The 24,358-nt window shown below is 39.0% G+C and overlaps 1 pseudogene; it reads right to left on the reverse strand.

The window, feature by feature from the left end:
• The window catches only part of LOC141939702 (collagen alpha-6(VI) chain-like), a 56,875-nt pseudogene that overhangs the window by 29,721 nt on the left and 2,796 nt on the right, over positions 1-24,358 (reverse strand).

The following is a 24,358-nucleotide window of genomic DNA, read 5'->3' on the forward strand; positions in this document are numbered from 1 at the left end:
ACATATCAAGACTTGTTCTTGAGCGAGCTGTCTTCCAGAGCTACAAACTATTACAAACTGGCTGACAACACCGACAGAACAGCATCCTCCTGATGACAGCCTGGGGCATGTTCTACTCTGATATCCATTACATTGCTATGCTACTTCCTTACTGTCACTGTAGTTACTTTTAGATTCCACTGATGGGTTTTTTACCCATTTTTACTGGTCGTTTACCACTTGCTTTTTTAAATTTGAAACAAAAGCTATACAGATGAAAACTGTTTGCTCTTTTGGGAGCAAACACACACATCCATCAATCTGAGAGATGGTCATAGCCTTGCAGTACACTTCTCAGTCTCTTTCCCTTTCACGTTTTTGGTTTCAGCAACCTACCAGCATTAAAAAATATTACACTTGGATCAAATCAAGAGGTTATGGTTTGGATGGCCTTCAAAGAACATGTCTAATTTGGATACAACCAAAAATATCTAAAAATGGATGCTTAGATCAAAGAGGTGGTCTTGGCTGCCCAGAACTGGCTGATTTACAGTTCCTTCTGCAGAAAATGTCTGGTTTTGTCTCCATTTGTTTAGTTTTATTTTCCCCAGACAAGTGATACAGAGAAATGACCACTTTCCTTGAAAATTATTTACTTATAGCAACATATGATGATTTCTGAGTGTTGCTTAAGAATCCTGTTTGCCCAGAGTGTTCTGTGGATTCAGTGTAGCCTAGCAGACAGTTAGTGGATTGGCTATGATAAGAAAGTAGCAGGTAGCCCTGGGGTATGAAGTAAAAAGATAACTCACTGGTAGCAGACTCAAAGCCCTCAACGGGCACTTAGGCAAACTAAGATAAGGGGAACTCGAACAAAAGGACACAGAGATACCATCTAGGGAGGATGATCTCACCGATTTAGGAAGAAGACACCTGGACTTTCCTTCACAGCGCATGCCCTTGAAAGAGCAGACACCTCGAAGAAGACCACATACTTCTTCCCTTGACCACCGAAGACCCTCACCCTATTTCTACTTATGCATGCTTGGACTATGTAAATGAGTTCCGATAAACAATTATAATAATCACGCCTACTCCCCAAACTAATTGTAATAACCCGGCCTTTCCTAATGAATATGTATGTTTTGGTGTAATAAATATTTGGCTACTTGCCAAGACAGTGTGCAAGCTTTGTGGAGAAATCCCCTTGCATCCCGACCAGAATAAACATACCTGCTTTATAACTCTACCTGAGTTGTAGAGTTTGTTTCCGTGCGTCACAAGACTGTTTCTGATTTTTCAATAACAACTTAGGAAAACACACACACAACAAAAGAGGAAAACAAAAAAAGCTTTTTGCAGAAGCCTTCTACAAGAATAAAAATAAGTTCCCAAATAGCTTTGCTAAGCAGGCACCCACCCAGCCACATACAGAAACTAATCAGGTTGTTGTAATGTATGTCCATTATATCCCAAGACACGTTACTGAAAATTGTACAATCTTGTCTCTGTTTTATTTGTGTGATGAGGGAGTTCTCAACTTGAAAGGTTATAGAGCTTTGTAAGTTCACTATGCAGCTAGTTTAGGTGCGCTTTTCTTTTTTTTTTTTTTTTTTTATTCCCCTGATCAAAAGTTTTAGTTTTCACAAACACAGGTTTTCTAAGGTCTTATAATTTACCGGTTCCCCTTCATCTTCAAGATATCCCAAGTTGTCTTTAACATCATTTGGCCCCTGAAGTTAAAAGATGAGAGATAATAATGCCCTAATACTTGGTTGACCTTCAGAAACTATTGGGGAATTCTGGAAAAACTAAATGGGCCAATACATTGTTCTTTGCATATTCTGTCCCTCTGCTTACCCTGGGCTTCAAACACTGCTGAAAACTTGAATAACGAACAACTTCTTTCTTGATCATTTTTCTCCTAATGTTTCCCCTGATGTTACTAACAGTTTAAGTCATCACTAATGTATTACTTATCCCACATTTAGATTTGAAGGTGACCCAATGTTTTTATTAGATGCTCCAGGGTGAACAATTTTCTTTCACTGTAGGTCTCAGGAAAATCTCTTTCAAAGTTTTAAAGAGTCTCCAGTTTAACTAATTAAACATATCTCAACACTGAGATATACCTTAAGTACTGAATCTTTAAAAGCTGATAGGAGAAAAAATTAATCTTGTACAAGATTCATAATCTGTCATACATAAATTATTATTTTGCATTTTTATGAAGAATGTTTCATTGGTTTGGGTAGAAAACAAGTGTCATTGGCTTCCCCTGTTTCAAATAGTTTCTCTTTGAATGCCTTTTGTTTCCATAGTAGTCAATCAATTGCTCTTCTGTCTTTGCTTGTGAGAGGGGTAGGACTAGGTGATCTTCAAAGGTCCCTTCCAACCCAAACTATGATTGTATGACTGGAGCTTGTCCACACTGGCATGAGAATGATTGTTTTAATGTCTCCACATTTGTCAGTCTGGGTGAGCAAGAAAGTATGTTGAGGAAGATCAAAGAGCAATTGCCACCCACAGGGTAAAACATGCCTTCTCCAAGCTATTACTTTTGACATAAGTCAAACATAGGATTTGATTCGAGAGAGTCTGGTATCTGTCCTTGTAAGAAAGGAGTGTACTTTGAAAAATAAGCCCCCAATAGATGTTAGCCAGAAAATACTTCTACATAGAGTCCTTCCTTGGGTAGTCCAGGCAGATTTTTAGAAACCAATCTCTTTTCAGATTATACTCCTTATAAAAACAAAACTTTAAAAATTTCTTAATTCTTCATTAACATTGTTCTTTATTTTTTATTCTAGTCCAATTATTTTTGAAGGAGTTCATGTAACATCTTTATATGAGTTGAGAGTGCACTTAGCTTGGAGCCCGGGAGGAAAGAGGGATACTGGTAAACAAATAAGTTGTGGGGATAGTATCTTGTATCATTTATGAGAACTGTTTTAGGAGAGATATAATCAGCAAAACAAACATTCTGAATGCAGGGTGGGTATTTCCATTGTCCAATGTTACCACACAGATGAAAGCTGCACCAGAAACAGCTGTCCTGGGCTTTGAGTCTCAGCACAGGCTTAATGAGTGCTCCTAATGTTTCAAAATTGAATGACCCTTGTATAGCACAGAGGATAAGAGAGAACATTCTTTCAATCTCTCATTCCCCTTCCCCTGTGCAAAAAAAAAAAAAAGATTCATAGGCCAAAAAGAAGCTCCTCCCCGAATTCAGAGGTCTCTTTTGCAACAAGGTAATGTTTGGAGAGTGAAAATCTAGCCTGGCACAACAGCCATTATACTGAATTCTGAAGTAGGGCTTCGTGTGAGTAGCTGTTTTCTTCTGTGTGCCGAGAGTATGCTGCCAGGTAGGGGAACCACTGACCCTGGCACAACATTTTGTGAGAGCATTTTGGAAAGTGAAAAGCCTTCATATATACTCCCTCCTGGGAGAGGTAAGGCTAAAAAGAGTGTCTGATCCCCCAGATTTTACCCCTTAGTCATCAGCACTGCAAACTGCTACCCTGCAAGGGGTTGCCGAGTACTTTGTCTTTTGGAACAGAAAAATTTGTTCTGGTTCTGAACTGAGGCTGCAAAGGAGCACTTTCTTCTATGGCCACTCAGTTTCCTGTGAAAACTCACAGCATTAATCAAAATATCAGATCACAGGCACCGTGTTGGCAGGTGACAAAGGCTGTGGTTTGCCCTGGCAAGGCAGGAACTCACCATCTGGCCTGGCAGAGCATTAGAAATAGCAGCAGGGCATAGCTGTCCCGCGAGGGCACCTGCAAACCTATCTTGGACTTTGCTTGATGTTTATAATGAAAGAAGAACCAAGGGCAGAAGAGATGCTGTGCAGGGGACAAGATGATAAGCATGGAAACACTCAAGGGAATTCTTTAACTGTGGAAAAGCAGAGAAGAACTAGAGGAAAAAATAAAGATATGGCTGCTCAAAAAATATATTTGAACTAACATTATATAAGCATGAGCTGCCCATTTTGTCAGCTGTTGGAGGCAGAAAATCTGATGGCTGCTGAAACATACAGCTGAGAAGCAACACCCATTATTGAGTGACCAGTCAACATGTTTGTTCACAGGGACACCGGGACTGTATATAAAGTAATGTTTCATTTTTACAGGGGACATTCTTCTACCATATTTGCACTCCTGATGGTTTGAAAAGGTATATTCTTCAAATATCCACATGATAGGTCACGTTTTTATTTAGAATTAATGCACACATTTGACAGAACTCTCAATTATTATGGAAGCTGTCAAAATAAGTTATGTAAAATTGAATAGAATTCAATGTTACACTACTGAACTACAGTACAGAATTTTCCACTATTTCTTAACTACATCAAAGGAAAAGAATACAAGAAAAGTCACAGATGTCTGAGGCTTAGGAGGGCTCTGCTGCATTCCTTAACTGGACATCTAGTTAATAAAAAAAATAAATCAAAAGACAAATAATTTCACTTGAAGTATTTTGCTTGCTTGTATGGCAACTTTTAATCCCTAGCCTGTAGCATTTCACTGGCATCTTTCCATTGACTTTCTATTGAAATGAAATGCAATGTTCTCATGAGATCTTGGTTCTTTCAGGAATTCCTACAGAAATGATCGATTGCTACCCTAAGTTGTTCCAACACTGTTAAAAAATGCAGTCATTAGGAACACAAGTAGCCTTTAGGAACTACCTGATGGCTCTGAACAGAGATCTCTGAAAGACACACATTCTAGGGAAAAGTAGGCAGGTTGCTAAGCAAAACCAGTATTAGAATCTTTAGATGAGCTCATCAATCCCAACCTCCACACCACTATAACTGATGACTGATTCCTCCTCCTCCATTGTTAGACAGAGGGTATATTGTGATTTTGGAAGATATACCAAAATCATGCCATAAAACATAGGTAGACAAACATCTTCATCCTCTTGCCTTTTTCCAAAGCAGTCAATAGCAGACAGCTATCAGTGAAAGAATCAGCTGGCTTAGATTTAAAATTACCAACACAAGTAAAGGAGCTAGATATTTTGATTTTAAGACAAGATTTTTCCTTTGCATTTATCATTATCTTATATCTCAGTGACCAGCAGTCTCAAAAAGACAGTTTCGTTCTCACTTAAATCACTCAGTCCAGCTGAAGGGGACTATTGGAAATCTATTTGCAGTGTAAGAGAAGCTCAGAAAAGGAAAATCTGCTTTAATTATCCACAGCTCTTCTTGCTGATCTGTAAGGTAATAGCATCAGGCTGGACAAGAGGCCTTCTCAGAGGTAAAAAACATCACTGAATACTGATTACACTCACCAGCAGCATTGCATTCACTTGCAGAATCATTTTTGTGCATCACACTCATCACTAGCTGTGGCACCTGCAGGTGGGGACCCCAGGGTGTGATTTTTTTCCACATGCAGCCCATCATTATTGACAACTTAAGCTTAGCAATACAAAGCTAGGATGCATTCTTACCTTTATCCCTAGTTTCCCCCTATCCCTAGTTTTCCCATATCTCCAATTTCACCTTCTTCCCTCGAATATTTGCAAGGCAAACAGCAGCAGGTCCTTTCAGCAATATTGTTCTTAAAAATAAGTTACTGCAGATGAAAACGTATTTTCCAAAAATTTCCTCATGGCTCTATTCCTGCTCTTCTGGAAATACTCACCATAAGAATAAAAATGGAATTTATGCTCTATTAACAACATAACTCTTTTGTTAGTCTTATTTACCAAACTTGATACTTATGGTCTGACTGGGCAGTTCTTTTACCCAAGATCTTACTGTGTACATCGGTTCTTTATCAAGTAACTTACCAAGAACTTGAATAGCCTGCTAGTGATATCCATCATGTCAATATCTAAGTGAGTTCCATATTTAAACCCTTTTCCAAATTCAGTGGATCAGAGGTTTTGAAGACTGGAGTCTCCTTCCAGGCAACAGTTATAAGGCCATCCAAACCTAATTATAAAAAATATCAATATAAATATCAGTTACACTGAAAAACAGTTTCTGTATCTTATATACACATGCATCATGAAGAAGATGAATGATATCTATTAGAAACGACAGTTGTAAAAGCCACACTTTTGATGGTATACAACTCTGTAAGTGATTCAAATGAGGTGCTAGTGACAATGAAGAGCCAATAAAAGTCTCAACATAAAAATCTTCCTATTTGAATAATGATTAATGATTCAAGACCATATGGTTGATTTGGGTGTCAACATAAATATTCACTTAATTATTTAGCTCTCAGGAAAAACAGAAGCTTTAGCTCGCACTTCTTTTTACATTAAAATAATAACAAACATCGGTAGCTCCAAGTCATCATTCCATCTGCTACAATAGCAGATCTAAAGCTGAGGTAGACATCAGAGAAATTACAGATCTGAAATCTCTGTTTCTCCATCCCAGTTTTGCTGTAAGAATGCATGTCTTTACGTTGATCCAGAATGACACCAGTGTGAAATTAGAGTAAGCCTGTGGCCACAAGACACTTCCTCAGGCTGCAAAGCAAGAGGCGAAGACACATCCAATGCAGTAATGTCCTGAAGCACTCCCTTTGAACAGATCATTCAGAGAAACAGCAGGGAAAGCCTATTTCCTTTTGTAAGGGAAAAACACAGAGAGGCAACAATTCATTTGAAAAGCAGTTACATCGGGATTCCAGGGTGAGACTTAGGGAAGGAAGAAGCCAAATGCACAGAGGAATATGCTGGTCACAGCAACAGCAACAAGCAGTACTTTTCCAGGTTTCTGGCTTGGTCCTGGGTCCCTTTTACACAGCTGTACAACACAGCTGGCACTATCAGCAGATTCAAATCCAAACAAACTGAATGTACTCTGCTCTAAGTTCCCTGAATCTAGCAGACAGACTCCTGATTCACTTGAACAGAGATGAAAGCAGTGTCTAGCTGAATGATGCTGCACAGCCCCATGAAATTAAAAAACAACAGAAACAAATAAAAACCACCCAAACCTAGGACCAAATTTATTTTAAGACATATTTTAAAACTCAATCCTAAATCACACTCCTAGACCTAATTTGCTTATTGACATAGGACAACTGACCAACAACACACACCACCCCAAGGAACACAGTCTCTGGTACAGCTGAGCGAGCTGTTAGGTATATCTATGGATCTTCTCATCTTTCCCATGTGGCTGCCATAGTGTCAAAAGAAGCCTCATGTTTTCCCCAGTGTTATTGCTCTGCAGTTAATAGCATCTTTGCTAAAAGGACTACTATGCTCCATTTTACTGCCTGCACTTGTCACCCTTGTACTTCACTATAGCTCTTCTTCTCACTTGTCTGCTGTTCAGAACAGGGAATTCTTTGCAAGGTTGTTTTTGGGAAAAGAGAGAGAGACAATAGGCATGAGACAGCAGATGTCTGTATGGGATGAGGGACAAGCACACACCAAAGGGTCTGGTACCAGTTGAGAAGCTCTTTGCATTTCCTTTTAGCAAATCTAGCCCTTTCATCTCCAGGTCTGTTTTTCACTGTTTCTTGCATGATGGTCTCTTGTGCAACCCAGAAGGGCACAGATATGTGTGGCTGTGAGAAAGTTAGTTAAACATTGTGAGAAAGATTGTTTCAAATCATAAAATCTCTAAATGGCGAAGTCATCCAAAGAAGCATTACTGTTCACTTAGCCCTGTTACTATGTGTTTTCTGAAACTTCCACTACTGGCCACAGACAAAGATATAAGCCAAGCTAGAAGGACAGTCTTACCTGGCATTGTCAATCTCACTTCAACAGAGCTATTCTGATTTGTATTGACTGGGCATCTGAGACTATAATGCCTTTTATCTCCCTCTGCTCTTCTGCAGAAAAACTTAAATACCTCTTCTCACTCCATTGCTAGGCCACCTGAAAAGTGAAACATTCTGACTTTTCTAAAGTAGATACTCTTCTTCAGCTTTTTGTTCGAGTGCTTTTAAGTCCTCATCCACGCCATCTGAAAACACAAGTAATACCTACAAAAACATAAAAGAAAAAATTTAAATCACACATAAGCAAAGAACAACTGTATTTCAATCTTTATTACACAATTTTGAACAAAGGATTTTGCCTAAGTCATCACGTTACCTTTTGTCGGGTCTTATCCTCATTCTGAAATGTTTTCCAGACTGACTGCAAGAATTCAACATTAAATTGGGATGGTCTCTTGATCTGACAGGTTATGCAGGAGAGATTCACTGCCAATGTAGAACTTTGCAGATATTGGAGTAACAGTATTCTTCACTTGAACAGCCACGCTTCTGTGCCTTGGACCCAACATTGCAGCTCACGTCCCTTAGAGACAGGAGGGCTTGCAAAACCTCAGGGAAATGCTTTTACAGTTTGGTCTGTCCATGAAATAAGTGGTGGCCTTCCCTCTGTGATGATATGTCAAATCCCACAGTAATATCCACAAAACAAGTTACTGTTGGGAAAATCATAAATAAATGCATTGAACAATTTTCATTTCAGGTAAAGAGAAACAGAAGAGAAAAAACACAATGAGGGGAGACAAATGCACATCAGCTAAGTAGGCAGGAACCTCTTGAATCTGTCATCTCCAAGCTTCAGGTAGATTATCTAAAATTAATCTTTAGGTCTCTAATTCACTTAGAGACATGTTCATCTTAAACCCACTCTGATGAATTTTTAATTTCTAGAGAAAAATTGTGGAAATGAAAAGCATATTGCATAGATAAAGCTGTCAAAAATCCCTAAATGCCTTTACTGAAAATGTGTTCTGTAATTATCCTTATATAACAAATCTGAGAGCCCATCCCTCTTAATAGCAATGTCAGCATCAATTTCAGAAAATATTTCACTGGAGGTATTTCTTAGTTCAGAATTTTTTGTCCCTTCCTTCCCCTTATTCCCCAGCTACATGCAATTGAGCAGGTATGATTTGGAATAGCAGAAGGCTATTTGTTTTTAACATGTCATGCTGGAGAGTTAACACATAACTGCTGTAGTATTCTCATTACTTTAAAAGTAATACTATGCCTAATGTTTAAGATTTGAGTTAATACCAAATCATTTCCCTTCTTTGCTCCTCATAATGCTTTTTACTTGTGCTTGCACATTCATTGTGGCATGCACAGCTCTGCACAGTTAGGAGGCAGAGCAGTGGCCTCCAACTCTCAATATGCATTTTAGCATAATTTCTCACTGTATGTGAGGTGAGGGGAAAATCAGAAGTGAAATGAAAGCACATGCCACAAAATGAGAATTATTGCCACCATGTCCCTTGCTTAATTAGATGTAAGGTCATTCTAATTTGTAGTATGAGTGAGTCACTGCATGGGTGTTCTGTGAGATTAATGTCTTCCTCCTATTATTTCTGTCTGCAACTCAGGAGAAGAGAAAAAAACATTTTTAAGAATTACACCTATTGTTAGTAGTACTTTATTTCTGCTCTGCAATAGTTGTAACTGCTTCTAACTTTCTCAAATTAGTGTTTGGGTGATATGGCATCACAGGTGCTGTGAACCCAGAAACAAAACCTATTTGAAAGTACTAAAGCTGTACTTTGAGTAAGGAAGCAGATGTCCAGAAAGGACAACATCTGGGAACACAGAAGAATAAAAAATCTCAAATGTGATTACTAATGTACAATTGCCAGACAGTGATTGCACACTAGTTGTCTCTGGCCTCAGAGAACTGCATTAAGCAACACTGTGGGCCCTTCCAACACTGCTACTCAAAAAAGAACGAGACTGAGTCATCAGAAGCTCCCTTTCTTGCCACTTTGTGGAGTCCACAGAAATAGCAGCTGAAAGGCGTGCATAATGAGATGACAGTTAGACTTCAAAGGAAGGAGTGAGTGAAGGCTTTTCTCTGTAAGTTTTATTCACCTAGGTGAATACCCATACTTTTTCATGCAGGTGGCTAATCTTACACACCCAAGAGAAAGAATCAGAGGCACCCGTGCTCAGCTAGACCTGGGGGGTGTGAACAGAGCAGGGTCAGAGCCCTGTGACCCAGAGTGGTAGTCTAGGAGACCTGTGAATTGCCCCCTCAGAGCAGTGGGAAGCTGAGAATTCACATGGGACAAACTAACACTAGGACAGAGAGGCAGCCAACTCTGTGACTGAGACACTTGATCATAACAAGTTCAGAAACAAAACCCCATGATTGCTCACGCGTTGATAAATCACTGAAAGTTACCATACTTACTATCATCAGGAGGACTACGGGCTACTGCAAATGTCAAAAATGAGATCGCTTTTATCTGGCTCGGAATATCAAAATTTTCAACATAGAATGCTATCTCACGCTTCACACGAATCTCTTCAAGCTGAGTTTTGTTTGTGTTAAAAACTCCAACAGAGTAGGTGATAATGCCTTTATCTTGGAGTACTGTGGCAGGGGCTTTAACTTCATCTTGTGATTCCCGATCTGTGATCAGGATGAGAACTTTTTAACTGTGTGACGTGACTCGCTTGAAAGTATTTAAGCATGAATTTCAGTGCCTCTCCTGTCAGTGTGGTAGATTGAAAGGGAGATGTCCTATCAGTAGCACTGAGGATATCTCTTTTGGTGGAGTAGGTGTTGACCTTGAACTCTTCCTTTGGTTTGCAGCTGAACTGGACAACACCAATCTGCACTCTGTCTGCACCAACATCTGTTCTGTTCACCAGCTCTCTCATGAAGTTTTTCATTTTCAGAAAATTCTCATTTCCAATACTTGCAGAACTGTCCACTAGAAACATGACATTAGCTTTCACTTTCTTGCAGACTGTCAAGGAAGAAGTATTTTTAATCTTAGCGTTTTTTACATTTTTTTGAGAAAAGACATAAACAGGTTAAACAGAATAACCTCAGAAGCAGAAAAGAAAGAAAAAATTCAGCATAAGCCTTTTCAAACTCTAGATTTTATTAGTTCATTGATAAGTTACGACTGTGACTAAAATACTTTACTCCCTCAGATCTCAACAAGGGCATTATTAATTTCATCAGTTGCAATTCAATCAGTCAGCATTAAATCACAGCCAAGCAATTGAAACAGCATTTTAAGATTAGCAAGGAATTTCTAAAATAAAAATCTAAAGCCTGATGCTGGTCAAGTTTTAAAGCCTGAGAAACCTGAAAATTTTCTCTTCATTTCAGTGAGGTACGAAACAGCAACTTGTTTTACAGAAAGAGGCGAGCCAAACAATAGATAGGTACAAACAGACAGCCTGCAGGCTGGTGGGTCACATTTAAACACGTTTTTTCATTAATGTTTTATATGGTAAGAAATAAACTGGGGATGGAGGTATTAGTGCAACACAACCTTTGCTTGTTTCCTAGTGAATGCTGGCCAAAAAGCTACCATTTAGAGAATACTTATCTCTACATCATTACTTTAAATTGTAAAACTGTCTTATTTTGACTTCCACACATCTCAATTCTAGAATCCTATTTGAGGGATATGCTGTGCCTATCCACACCTGATAAAAGAGACTGTCTTGTTTGAGATAAGGAAAACAGCAGGCTTAATAGCTAGCTTTAAGAAAGATATGTTCAAAATTAGTTACATTCATAGGCCTAGATGTTCTACAGCAATATGTGATTTTGGGTGCCTTTGACACTGGTAGCTCAATTTCATAGAATCATGGAATCATAGAATGGTTTGGGCTGGAAGGGACTTTTAAAGATCATCTAGTCCAACCCCCTGCCATGGGTAGGGATCTCTTTTACCAGATCACGTTGCTCAAAGACCTGAGCACCCTGACCTCAAACGCTTCCAAAGACAGGGCATCCATAACTTCTCTGGGCAACCAGAGAATAAAATCTAATATACAGGCAGGAGTTGCTTGATGTTTTCTGGAAATAAGACCTTTTCGTGATATTGGCCAACATTTAAACTATACAAAAATCACCATCACCCTCTGAAAACTTCAACGGACTCACAGTGAAATTGTTCAAGCTAGAAAGAAGGTATCTTACATTATTCATGAAAGAATTTCCCTATCAAATCAAAAGGAATCTGCTTATTTTCTGTGTTGTCAGGACAAAGTGAAAGCATGATCTTACCTTCCATGGTACAGATCTCTCCGACAACTTCATTTTTAATGTCTTTCACCAAGTCAAAGTTATGTACAAAATACACTCTGTTTTTCACTCCTGCAATCTCGTAATGCTGAGTTATATTAGCCTCCCTCACACCAATGGCATAAATGTTAATCTGGTCTTCCCTGAGTTTCATGGCTGGTTCCTTCACACTGTCCTGTGACCTTCTGTTTGTGAGAAGAACTAGATGGCAAGGCACTGTATCTCCTCATTGCCTCCTGGCCTTTTCAAACAATGGCTTCATGTAAGCTAGAGCTCACCCTGTACTGGTATTTCCACCTATTTGCCAAATATTTTCAATCCCTTTTATCAAATAATTTATTAAGTTCAAACTCTGGTTCACTGAAATGTGAGAACTGCATGAGTTCAAACTGAACTTTATTAATTACTATGTCAAAGAGCCTAATCATTTCCTTCAAAAAATTCTTCATATCCACAAAATCCAGGCACTCAAGACTTGATGAACCATCAATGAGCAAATAAATATCAGCTGCTTCTGTGTCCAGGCATCCTACGTGGAATGAGAAAGTCTCCGTTACATCACTGTTGTGTGTATGGACAGATCATCTATCTCCACTCCTTTTATAATACATAATAAACTAATACATAGATAAACTCTCCTTCTGGTAACAAAAAAGTTAGCAAACTTAACCTGCTAGGTATCTTAGGCATGGCAGCAAGAAACAAAACACTATTCATCCATGGCTGTATGACCACTTTCCCTACAGAAAACAGAATTGGTAACTTGGGAGTTTTCAAACACATCAGAAATACTTTTAAGCAACTACCTCCAGCAATTCCCAAACTTCCAAGTACAACTAGCATCAACCATCAGAATTCATCATGCATAACTACATAGCCATGTAAAGCATTTAACCAGTATGATTGGTTTTACTGTTGAATAAGGTTCCATGGACCAGCAGGAGTCCACTTAATGTTCTGATAGTCCACAGCAGGAAACCATTGACTTACAGTGCTCTTAGGCATAAATCCACTGGTAATTTTAAATAAAATATCTAAGGCTACTCTATTGTTATTACTACTTCTAGACCAGTCTGAAAACTTCAGCCACTTCATTTTATTGGGACATACACTCTGATGGCTTAAGATCTGCCCAGATCTCCATGATGTACACATTATCATCTATTTTCTAGGTTTGATCAAAATAAAGGTTAGACTGACTGGAAGGTTAACATTTCTAGGGAAATCTCATTCAGACACAGGAACTTCCAACAGATCAAGCTCTAACAGTGCCTTAGTACGTGTTTAACTTATTCTCTAACAGGAACAATTGATGTTTCTGCCAGTATTAGTCCTTCCTATTAAATAATGGTACAAATCAACAAGCTTTTAATACTACTGTATTAGCAGTATGCTAATGAGTAAAATGTGAATCCATGTTCAACTTCAAATAGAAATTCCTCATCTCAAAGGTCCAAACTGAAAAGTTCAGTTTGAGAACATCAGAAGGTTCTCAAAACCTCAATCACAGTTCAGGATAGTCTTCAGTTAAAACCCCTTAACCTGGAAAGAACCAAAGTTATTTGGAAAGTGTTACCTGCTTTGAGAATCTCTCTTCTTTCAAAGTGGACATAGAACTCATTTTGTATTTGATTCAAGAGTTCTTTTGAAAAACTGTGTTTTGCCTTTACAGATCAGAGAACATCTTGAGACTGGTAACATCCTGCTCTTGAAGATAAGAGACTACGTGCACCAGCTGTTGAGCAGAAGCATCTTCGACACCTATGGCAAACACTGTCACGCCACTTCTCTGCAGAAGAGTAGTAACATCACTCACATTGTCTTGAGAGTCTGTGGGTGACCAGATTGGCTATTTGCTCTACACCTCTTGCTTCTTTCTTCTCCCAGCCCTTTCAGTAAAGAGTTTTAGCCTTGTGACATTAATAGCTGCACCAGTGATGGCTTTTCCTGACCCAGCAGAAAGGTCTGTATTATTTGCAGAATTTCAGCTCTGTTTGTGTCTGTTTTCAGACAAGACACAACTTCTTATCCATCAGTGTACATCACCAGGGCAATTCTTACGCATTTCTCCTTCACGTCAAATGAGGATGTTAGGTTTTGCAGGATTTTTTTTAATTCTTCAAAGTTTGACTTTGAAGTACCATGATCAACTATAAACACAATGTCAGCAATCAAGTCTCTATCACATACTGCAGTGGAAAAAAGGATGAGAATAAAGCAATGTTAGTGGCCATCTTCTATGAAATGTCTATAATTAACTAACTATGGACTGTTGGGGTTTCTTCCTAAGGCAAGGTTTTCTGCTTTAAAGTAAAGCAAGCTTGTAAAAATGTTTTTTAGCCAAAGATGACAAGCTACTGAAAGACAAACTGATAAAACCTCATCTTAAGTTAAAATAAAGGACAAAAAGATCAGAAAAGCTAGGAAATATAATAGCAGAAGTGTTTATGGTTTTTATATGAAGCATATTCTTGTAACTTCAACTCTTGTCTGTATTTTCTAGTGTATTGATCCAGAAGATACATATGTAAGGATATCAACTGGACCATGCATGTTAAAAATCTGCAAGTACAGGGTTTTTTATTTATTTTTTAATCACTCATCTGATATATATATATAAGAAAAATCCCAATACACAAACCTATTTTCAATGCTACGTGAAAAGTACAAGTTTCTCAGCTGTACCATTAAGGATTTGATAATGGAGAGTCTAATATAATTCCTTTAATTCACACTTGCCTAAGGTCCTCAAAGACTATTAATTCCTCTACTAATTGTGGAAGGGTCCATGGCCTCATAAGGAGTTGTATTTTATTAAGATACTAGTTGTATCAATTACCAATGAGTAAACGCAAAAATATGTCTTCTTCCTCCCCGGTCCTTTTAGTATCAGAGAGTACAAGTGCCTGGTGCACACCTACACATGTAAAAGCACCAAGTTTTAAGAACAATGCCAAGCGCAAAACTTCATGGGCATGAAAGTATGTCCATCTCATCCATACTCCTACTTCCCTATTTTAAAACATGCTAAGGCTAGGTAAAGTATCTAATACCCTGGCTAACACAATCCTGTTCTTTGGTTTTCATCAGCCTGTGTATCTTGAACATTGCTGGAGGTAAGAAAGTACATGAGGCCTAGAGTGGCTAGCATCAGATGGAAGGTCTACGTCCTTAAACGTCATCTCCCACATTATTTTCTTACCTTCTACTTTTTTAATGTTATCCATTTGGAACTCTGCAATAATATTGGAGGCATTTTTAGAAAACATAGGGAGGTCCCATTCCCTAGGAAAATAATAAAAGAATAACCGGGTAGCCATCAAGCTCAGTTGTTGTATCACAGCTTCATGTATCCCAAGGGCTATCACTTTTACTCCAGTGTCTGGTAACATTTTCACTGACTCTTCCACATCATCTTCAGAAGGCAAAGAAGACAGGACCACTAACACCTGATTTCCACTCCATTAACTGATTCTTGAAAATACCTTTCATAAATGTAACGGGAGGTGTTGCCAGTTTTTAGCAGCCCACCTTGCAATGCCTGCATTTCTTGCACATGTATCAGCTTTTTTGTTTTATACGTGTCCAGTTCAAACTCTTCTTGAACATCATCATTGTACTGGACAAGTGCAAGATGGTGTTGGTTAGATTCCAGTGGCAGACTGTATATCAATTTGCTAATAAAGTCTTTCATGTAAGGAAATGTGTAATTTTCTATGTCCTGTTGGCCAGGAAGCAACAGGACAGTATCTGTAGTATCTGCAACGGCCACACAAAAACACAGCATTAACAATTTTTAACTAAGTCTCTAGACACAAAGAACACAACGTTGAAGCAATAAAGTGGCATAGTGCTCACTCAGCAATAGTCGAGGAACAGAAATAGAGAATCTTAAACAGTTTCTATACCTAGAAATTGGTCTACATAGTTTTTACTTTTTTAAAAGCCTTTTCACTGTTACAGCATTTAACTAACGGGGTTCTAGACAAATGTTGACTTGATCAACATCTGAAATTCTTGCTGATTTTAACAGAGGCTGCCACATCCATGCTTGCTCAAGATCAGACTGCAACTTCATTTTGAGGAAATGCTGAGATCTTACATTACTTATCAAGGAAATTAATTCTTTACATTGCCCCTATTAGTCCTGTGCCTTCTCTCAGTTACAAATAGCAAGGGCCTGGATTCAGTTCATATTTCAAAATATTTCACATTTTGAAATATTCCATATAGCAACACCCCCCCCCCCCCCCGCCCCGAGGAGTTCTGTCCAACTAAGTAATTCTTCACAGACCCTTTAATACCAGCTGTTACGGAAATGAAAACAAATTTTTCAAAGAATGGAATAAAACACACAAGGCTACAAAATCCATCATCTGGAAGCTGGCAGGTTCAGAACTGCTATCAGCACCAATTTTGCCACCCTGTTTCTGCATGAGACAAAGTTCCCATGGGAAAAATTAGAAAGTCATTAAAAACAAACCTGTAGCTAACATGCAAGATGGAGTACAATTTAACATTGCTCAGGAAATCTGCAGTTTATGCTTTCCTACCTTTGCAGTGATCATTCTGGTCTCTGTGTGTTTGTCTAATACAGGAGAATTCATTGTTTCACTAACTATGGTTAGAGTTATTTGAGACTTTCCGCTGAAAAAATTTAGTGGTTGGTTTTTTTTAAAGGAAGACCTACACATCCTTTGTCTACCATAGCCCTTTCAGACAAGGTTGGAAAACAGCTTTATCCCATAAAAGTTTTATCCAGATTTAGGAAATTTGCACGCAGCTAAAAAAGTAATATTTCTTTTACTTTTCAGCTCTTACCAAGGAGAGTTTAGGCAGCTAGAGAAAACAACTGCCAGCCAGAAATGCTCAAAGCAGCAGAAGTCACACTTCCTCCAAGCAGCACCACCACACAGGGATTGCCTGAAATGGGACATGAGATCACTTGGTGTGATCACTCTCTCCTGTAACAAATCATACCTCTTGCCCTACTTTGCTTCCTAATGTCCCTCTGGATGCGTAGAAGAACTCCAGGAAAATAATGTTTATTCCATGCAAGGAATGCGTGGTTTAGGACCCCCTATCTGACAAATATTTTAAAAGTAATAAAAACCTGCCCTAATCTCAGAGTAATATTTTCTGAAATATGAAAATTATGCATGGTCATAATATCTGTAAGAAGTTCTCTACATCAGCAAAGTCCGATCTTCAGCACAGAAATTTACTGTGCTGCTCAAGAGCCTGCATACCTATTGACTCTCTTACAGCTCTCACTGAGGATGCAGTTAGGGAAGAAATATGGCTTGCACTAAAGCTCCAATGCAGAGTCTACTGCATATGCCAAAACCTATATTTCAGAAATGCAATACACACGCTTAAAAAGTAGGAGTCTAAAGAGGGAAGGGAAAAGATTAAAACTACAAGCAATCTTCCCATTTTATCCGCCATAGAGCTATTGCCTTAGTCCAGCTGAATGGTAAGGAGCCTACTCCATCAAGGAAAAGCCCACAGGTAATATTCTGCTCTTTCCTTTTCTCCCTCTTCCAGCTGCCTCTCTGTACAGACCACACAATATACATTACAGGTCAAACATGCAATATTGAACTAGTGTTCAGAACCTGATATTTAGCCACAAGCCCAGATGAAACATTTGCTAACTGATGTTCCTTTTTAAAGCTACACAAAAGTTAACTTAACATTTGGAAATACAATGCAATATAGTCCAATTTTACTGATGGATTTTTTTTCATTAGAATACTGAAAATTATCATTACTCTCTATGGGACTGACAGGAATGATTTCCAGTCTCTCATAGGAAATCTTAAGTAAGTTATCCTATAAACATTCCCCCTAATGTCAGGCTATGATCTGTCCATGCCCGTAAACATCCTGCTTTATGGAATTACTACACCCACAGCTGCCTGCACTTGGAGTCAGAGCTGGTGCCAGCAGCTCTGTAGGCTGGGTCAGGTTCCTGGGAAAACCTCTCACCTGCAAGGATGAGTTGAGTAAGAAAGGTCCTGGAGAAGCCCTGCCTGGATCCTCTGTCCTTTGCCTCTGGGGGCTGCACTGCAGGTTGGTCCCTTGCTCTCAGTCCATCCCTGCAGTACGCTGCAGGCATGCAACAGCCTGGCACCTTCTTCACCTGGACCCCAGCCCACAACACGACTGCCCAGCTCAGCCTTGGATTAGCCTCATCACCAGGGACTTGTGGTGCTGCTCTAAGTAATTTGATACTTCCCCCTAAAAATTCCTGGAAAGACACATTTCATCCTTTTCCTGGCAGCATTGATAAAGCACAGTCTCTTGCAGGAGCATAGAAGAGCTAGGTTTCAGTCCCTGTCTTCTAAGGAGGAACACTGAAAAAGCTGATGTTAACAAATCTCTAAGATCAGTAGGAGCAGTCCTTGCCCAGTACCAAAGGAAAATGGGCATTTCAAGGTGCCAGGTGCTGAAAGTTTTGGAAAGTGGTTCTGTAAGAAATCATTGCTGTCACTTCAGATAGCTGAAATGGGGTATTGTGTTTGTATAACTCGCTATTCTTGTCTTTTACTGCTATTTCACATATATGACAAAATTCCAGTGATCCTCCATCATCCTTAAGAGATCTGCTCTTGATTTACAGTATAACTGAGAATATTGTTTAGCCCATGCTTGCTCTAAGAATGTTTTAGTATCAATGAAATATGAAGCAATAGCTGAAATGAGTATAAACTGTGCTTGTTTTCATTCATTTTCATTTTATCTGACAAGTCATAAAAGTTCCATCTATTTCATAAAAAATAAGGAGCTTATTAAATATCTGAATTGAACTTCTGCCCTCAAGCATAGCAGAGCAAATGCAGGATTATTAGAAATACCTTCAATTTTTTATCCTCTGTGAACTAAGGTGATAATCAAAGTACTCAAATGATGCCACTGTAAAGCTTCAAAATAATTGTGCACAAATGGCTAAAAAGTATAATTAATTTAGGGATGCCTGTCCCTCTGAATGGACACAGAAATAGTGTTAAAACTACTGTTCTTTTAAAAGCTTCTTGAAGGAGAAATTTCCTATTACTGAGCAATGTTTTTAGGTACAAAGCAAACTTGCATGAAGGGAGGTTTGTTTCTTAAGGATTATTCTTAAGACGAGTAAGCCCAAAGAAAGAGAAGGGTAAAGGCACGTTTAGAAATCACAAGGTTCAGACTGTATTTAAGGCTGCTGTTTTTCATCTCTAACCTATTCTTTCATCCTTTATGTCATACAGGGCAGGTACAAAGACAGAGAAGAAGAATCGGTTCCTATGTGTCTACTGATGACAGAATCCTTGCTGCAACAATACATTTATTTTCAGGATTATTAGTATATTATTTACCAAATATGTGTATATAAACATACATATCTTTATATACAAATAATTAGGAAACAACTGGCATAATTTGGAAAGACAGCAGGTTCCCCCTGGAAGGAGTGCAATAAAACAAGTTATCCCTAAGTCATTGTGGGAGGAGTTAAATGATTCTCTGTTTCTGCACAACTGAGCTGATGTTCTCCATAGTTTTGCCCAAGGGATTTCAGGGAGCTCTGGTGCTGCAGTCAGGATTCTCCCCATAACAGAGGGGAACAGAAGCAAGAAGCATGATGCCAGTGCTGCCAGGGGCCAGGTCCACCGGCCAGGACTGGAGTGAGCAACTCCTCCAGAGGGGCAAAGAAGCTGAGGGATGCTCTCTCCTGGAAGATCTTAGCAAGCAGGTGGGTAGCTGTTTAAAAAGCCCTACTAACCAGAGGCCAAATCTTTGTGAAGCCCTGTCAGCCACAAGAGAGCACAAATCTCTATAAGGCATGTTCAGAAGGACACCACCAGCAAAAGACAGCCTATATAACCTCTTCCTGCTCTTACAGTGCCCTTGGAAGTGATATTTTTTCCAGATTCTCCTTATGTAATAGAGTAAGACTTGTAAGTCTAAGGTTCATTGTTCATTGCTACGTTTATATTTGTTCTTTTACATTTTTTCAGTCAGGTGTGCTGGGAAACGGTACCCACTACTGATTTCCATGCATTGCCATTACATAGACTATTCCTTCTTCCTCCCACTCACAGAACTAAACTTTTTCTATTTATCAAATCCAACTGAATTAGTTTTCAGTTACATTTTAAATATTTAAATTTTGAAGAAAAGTATCACCCAGCATTGTCCTCATGGCTAGGCCGTTAGAGCAAACATGATTAATAACAGTGGATATCATCATCTCCTAAAATAACATTGCTTTTATTAAGTGCTGGAGCTCTGTAAGATTTTACCACCATTCACACATAACTACCTTAGTGTGTATAATAGATATAATCCAAAAGATGTTATTTTCCTTAAGTCACCATCCTTTCAAAATCCTGAGTGCTAGTGTTAGCCTCTGTGTGTGTATGTGTTCACAATTAAACATGAATATATATTCATAGTACAGAGGGAGAAAGAGAGAGGAAAAAAACCCCAAACCAGAACAAATCCCATAGCTTTTAGGGAAAATCAGTAACAATTTCAGAAACTCAAGTCAAAGCTTTCGCAGAGTCACATATTAGCAAATGAATACAAAGAGACAAATTTCTCATAAGGAGAAATTTTTTGTTGCTGCTTTTTTAAAAGAAAACCTTTTCTGATGAGCAGAATAGACGGTTTATAACACCAGACAAAGAGAAAGGTGTCTGACTGGAACATTTCAGACTCTAAATGGCGTATGGAAACTGATACCCTTTTATGGGGTTTCAATTAATTGGCCATGGAAAATCCTCCCACAATAGTATTATATAGAAATCTGTTGATTTTAAGCCTAAAATTAGGTGCTATAAATAGAAAATCTATATAAAGCTTTATAAACCTATCTAGAGCCTTTATATCTATCTAAAACATTTGTAGAGTTGTAGAGTATTTGTAGGCAATTGGAAATTTTTTTTGAATGCAATTTGTTGTTCTCACATTTATTTCCACTTCAGGTCGCCAGGGGATGATATTGTAGGACACAGGAAATACTTTTTAAGGTAATCCCACAGAGTGATGGGCCTGACAGCACTACTTATTTATCTTCACTGATTTCAAAGGAAATTTCACCATGATAAGAATTTGATAGTAAATTGAAGCCTTGATTTACCAAAATCCTGAAATGCTTTCTGGATCCAGGGGTAGCCAGAGTACAAGTAAACAAGTCACACCATGTTCGCTCACAAAGGGAAAAGCATGGAAATATTCTCCAATGGAGATTTATGGAGGAGATGTATGTTCTCCCCTAGTTGTGTTTCACCTTCACAGGGTTTAATTGAGCTCCCTTCAAAATCACAGGAGTATTTCAGTCTTTCTTTTTTTTTTTTTTTTTTTTTTTTGTGAGGGATAACAGTATACCAGTCTCATACGATGCTTGCAAAGAAAGCTGTCTCTGTTCCACCTCTGCTGAATGCATCAGTCTGACACAGAGTAGAGTCTCTGGGACTCTGTGAGCATGTGTTACGAATTTCTGCCTCCCTTTCACAGCATACAGAACACTGACGCTTCTTCTGCAGTAACACAGGTCTCCAGCAAGATTGGCTGGTGGATGTAAATCACCTGGCAGAAGCTGAGCCTGAACAGGCCAGGAATGATGCAGATGGGAGAGGAAGGTATTGGGAAGAATCTGTAGCCATGATTTAGTCTTCTGGAATTGTCTGTGCCCAGCTTTGTTTCTTCAATGCAGTTTAGGAATGTTTTGGGAGCTTTCTTAACAATGAATTCTGATATAACAGCACTTGCTAGTAATGGTTCCTTTCCCCACTGCTTGGCTAGGGGACTCTGATCTGAGCTGGCCAGCTCTGGACAAACTCTAGTGCAAACTACAGTAATGCAATATTTCTGGGCATAAAGCCAGCAGCTCTTTTAAAACTCCAGCAAGGTTACAGCCAAGCACTTTGTTTCCTCAGGAGCTCAGGCTCTGCTAATTTAAGGAGTCTGGCAGAGTCTACTGCACTCCACCACAGATACTGGGGGTAAGTTAGGCACAGCTGAGACAGGACCAGAAAAGGGATAAGATTAATTGCAACATGATCTTTCACTATGAGAACATATTCTTTGCCAGCGCTGGCAGTCCTGCATTTCAACAGTAATTATCTAGAGAGTTGGCGCCTGATGGCCCTTCAGAAATGCCCTTTCCTGGGGTCATGGCTGCTAGCACTGCCTTGCCTTGGGAATTCTGTGGCAACTCAAAGACTTCTTGTCACTGAAAGTGTGAAGAAAAGACAATCTTTCAGAACTTAAAGCTGTGGTTTAAATTAGCCAAGAAAACTAATTAAAGAAGATGAATTGTGTTATTTCTCCCTTAGATTCTCCTAGAGAACACCTGATCTTTTTCTACACACCACTGTTACAGTAAACCCTTGCCCTCCCTCGCTGTAGATCTAAGTTAACTGGTTGTTCATGTGTTCTCAGCTATTTGTACAGGCTTCCAATATATATCTGGAAAGATGTAATACACAGCTTCTACCTAACAGAAGTTTTAGTTTGATAAAGACATCAAACAGTCCCTGGTTTTCACAAACACCAGTATTTCTCAAATGAAATGAAAATGATCTTCTATTAGACACATTTTAGAGCTAGCAAGAAGATTTTTTTATTCCAAAAGGGGGGATGGGATTTGGACGTAAGTAATTATTGATTTTCCCTAAGGTCTTGAAAACTGCTGACAGACATCCCTGGAGGGCGAAACATTCGTTCACTCAGAAAGAAAGTAGTCTGGGCAGAAATAGGTCATACAAGATGCTTCACAACACTACTTGACTCCAGAAAACAGTGGATGTACATGAAAAAGGTGTCTATTGTCCAGCAGGTGCATTCAGGTTTGATGTGAGTTGGACTTATGCCAGCTGCCCCTAAAGTCATCGGGATCTTTCCTTTGGCTTGGAGTGAGAGACACAATGATGTACCTGTTAACAGACTGACCTGTAGAGTTGCTGGAGAGGAGCACTGCTATGGGGCTGCTGAGAAATTTGCTACAGAGGTTCAGAGACTGTCTGGACACTTCCTTCTCTTCTTTTTCATCTCACAAGAAAGAGCAAGTTCCAAGAGCAGAGTACACACCACATAGAAAAGGGCACAAAAATCAGTCTGGGAAAATAAAACAGTCAGCAGACATTGACCTTGCACAAATCAGAGGTGATACCAATGAGCAGAAGGTGGCACCTGGATTAATTTGCATCTGCAGAGGAACCTCCTTTAACTAAAGACCCCAGTGTGGTGTTACTCTATAAAGTCATCTTCTCAGTTCATGAAACTGGGCCTGGATTTGTCATTGATGGACAGACTGATACAACATTAGCACCATCTCCGGGGGCCAGGACAGTACCTTCACCTGATAGACCTGACAAAGATCTGGACTATGACAATATCCATCGTGACATTATCAGCCTTTACAAAACTCTATTACAGACTGCTACCAGGTTTCCACAGTAACACAGGCTTGGTCAGAGATTTGGCCTAGCTGAGGGGAAGAGGAGAGACAGGAAAGAATGGCTGATGACCACTATAACATACTCCATCTCCAGAAGTGCAGTTTTATGTGAGAATATAAAAAGGGCACAGAGAATCTCTGGTCTAGAAATAGCAAAAAAAAAAAATCTAATTTGGTTAGAAAATATTTGAATTAAAACTTGCTAGGAAGGTCTTGATATTGTGCGGGTGATTCCTCTGAATCAGAGCAAAGCCTATATTTTATAAAGGGAAATTTTATATTTTATTTTAAGGGGAGCTGACATATTGTTCTGTATTCAGTGGCAGCCATCTTCGTGTATAGAATACATTTCATTATTTCTCTTTCTTCAGTAAGAAACATTTTGTGTATAATTTTTACAGCTGCTCTTCCAATTTAATTTTTTTTTTTTTTCCCCAAGAAAGCATAAAGAAAGCCACTGCTAGATCTCTTCTTGTAATTTCTAGTAAATCAATGAGGTCAAGCCTACTGCTAATCCTTTTGGCATTGCACTTTAAAAGCAAGTTTTCCTAAGAAGAGAGAATCAGCACTTTCATTCCTAAAAATGAAACAAATTCAGACCAAATGTGTTCTTAAACGCCCTTTTGGAGAAGCCTATTACTAGTTTGCTCTTATTTCTTCTCCTTTTTTCCTCAGTGGCATACCACTTGGTATAACACTGCTCTGCTGCGTTGCGTTACCAGGTTTATCAGCACATGGTTATGAAAATGGAATCGGCCTCAGTGCAAGTTAAATACTCTTCACTTCTGCCGCTGTCACCACACAGTCAATAATCCAGCACGGAGCCAAGGGATTCCTGCTGCCTTAAGGGACAGCTAAGGTTTGCCATGGTGTTAGTGGCATTCCCTCAACAAG

Source organism: Strix uralensis, chromosome 1 (assembly GCF_047716275.1).
Source record: "Strix uralensis isolate ZFMK-TIS-50842 chromosome 1, bStrUra1, whole genome shotgun sequence".
NCBI classification, from domain to species: Eukaryota; Metazoa; Chordata; class Aves; order Strigiformes; family Strigidae; genus Strix; species Strix uralensis.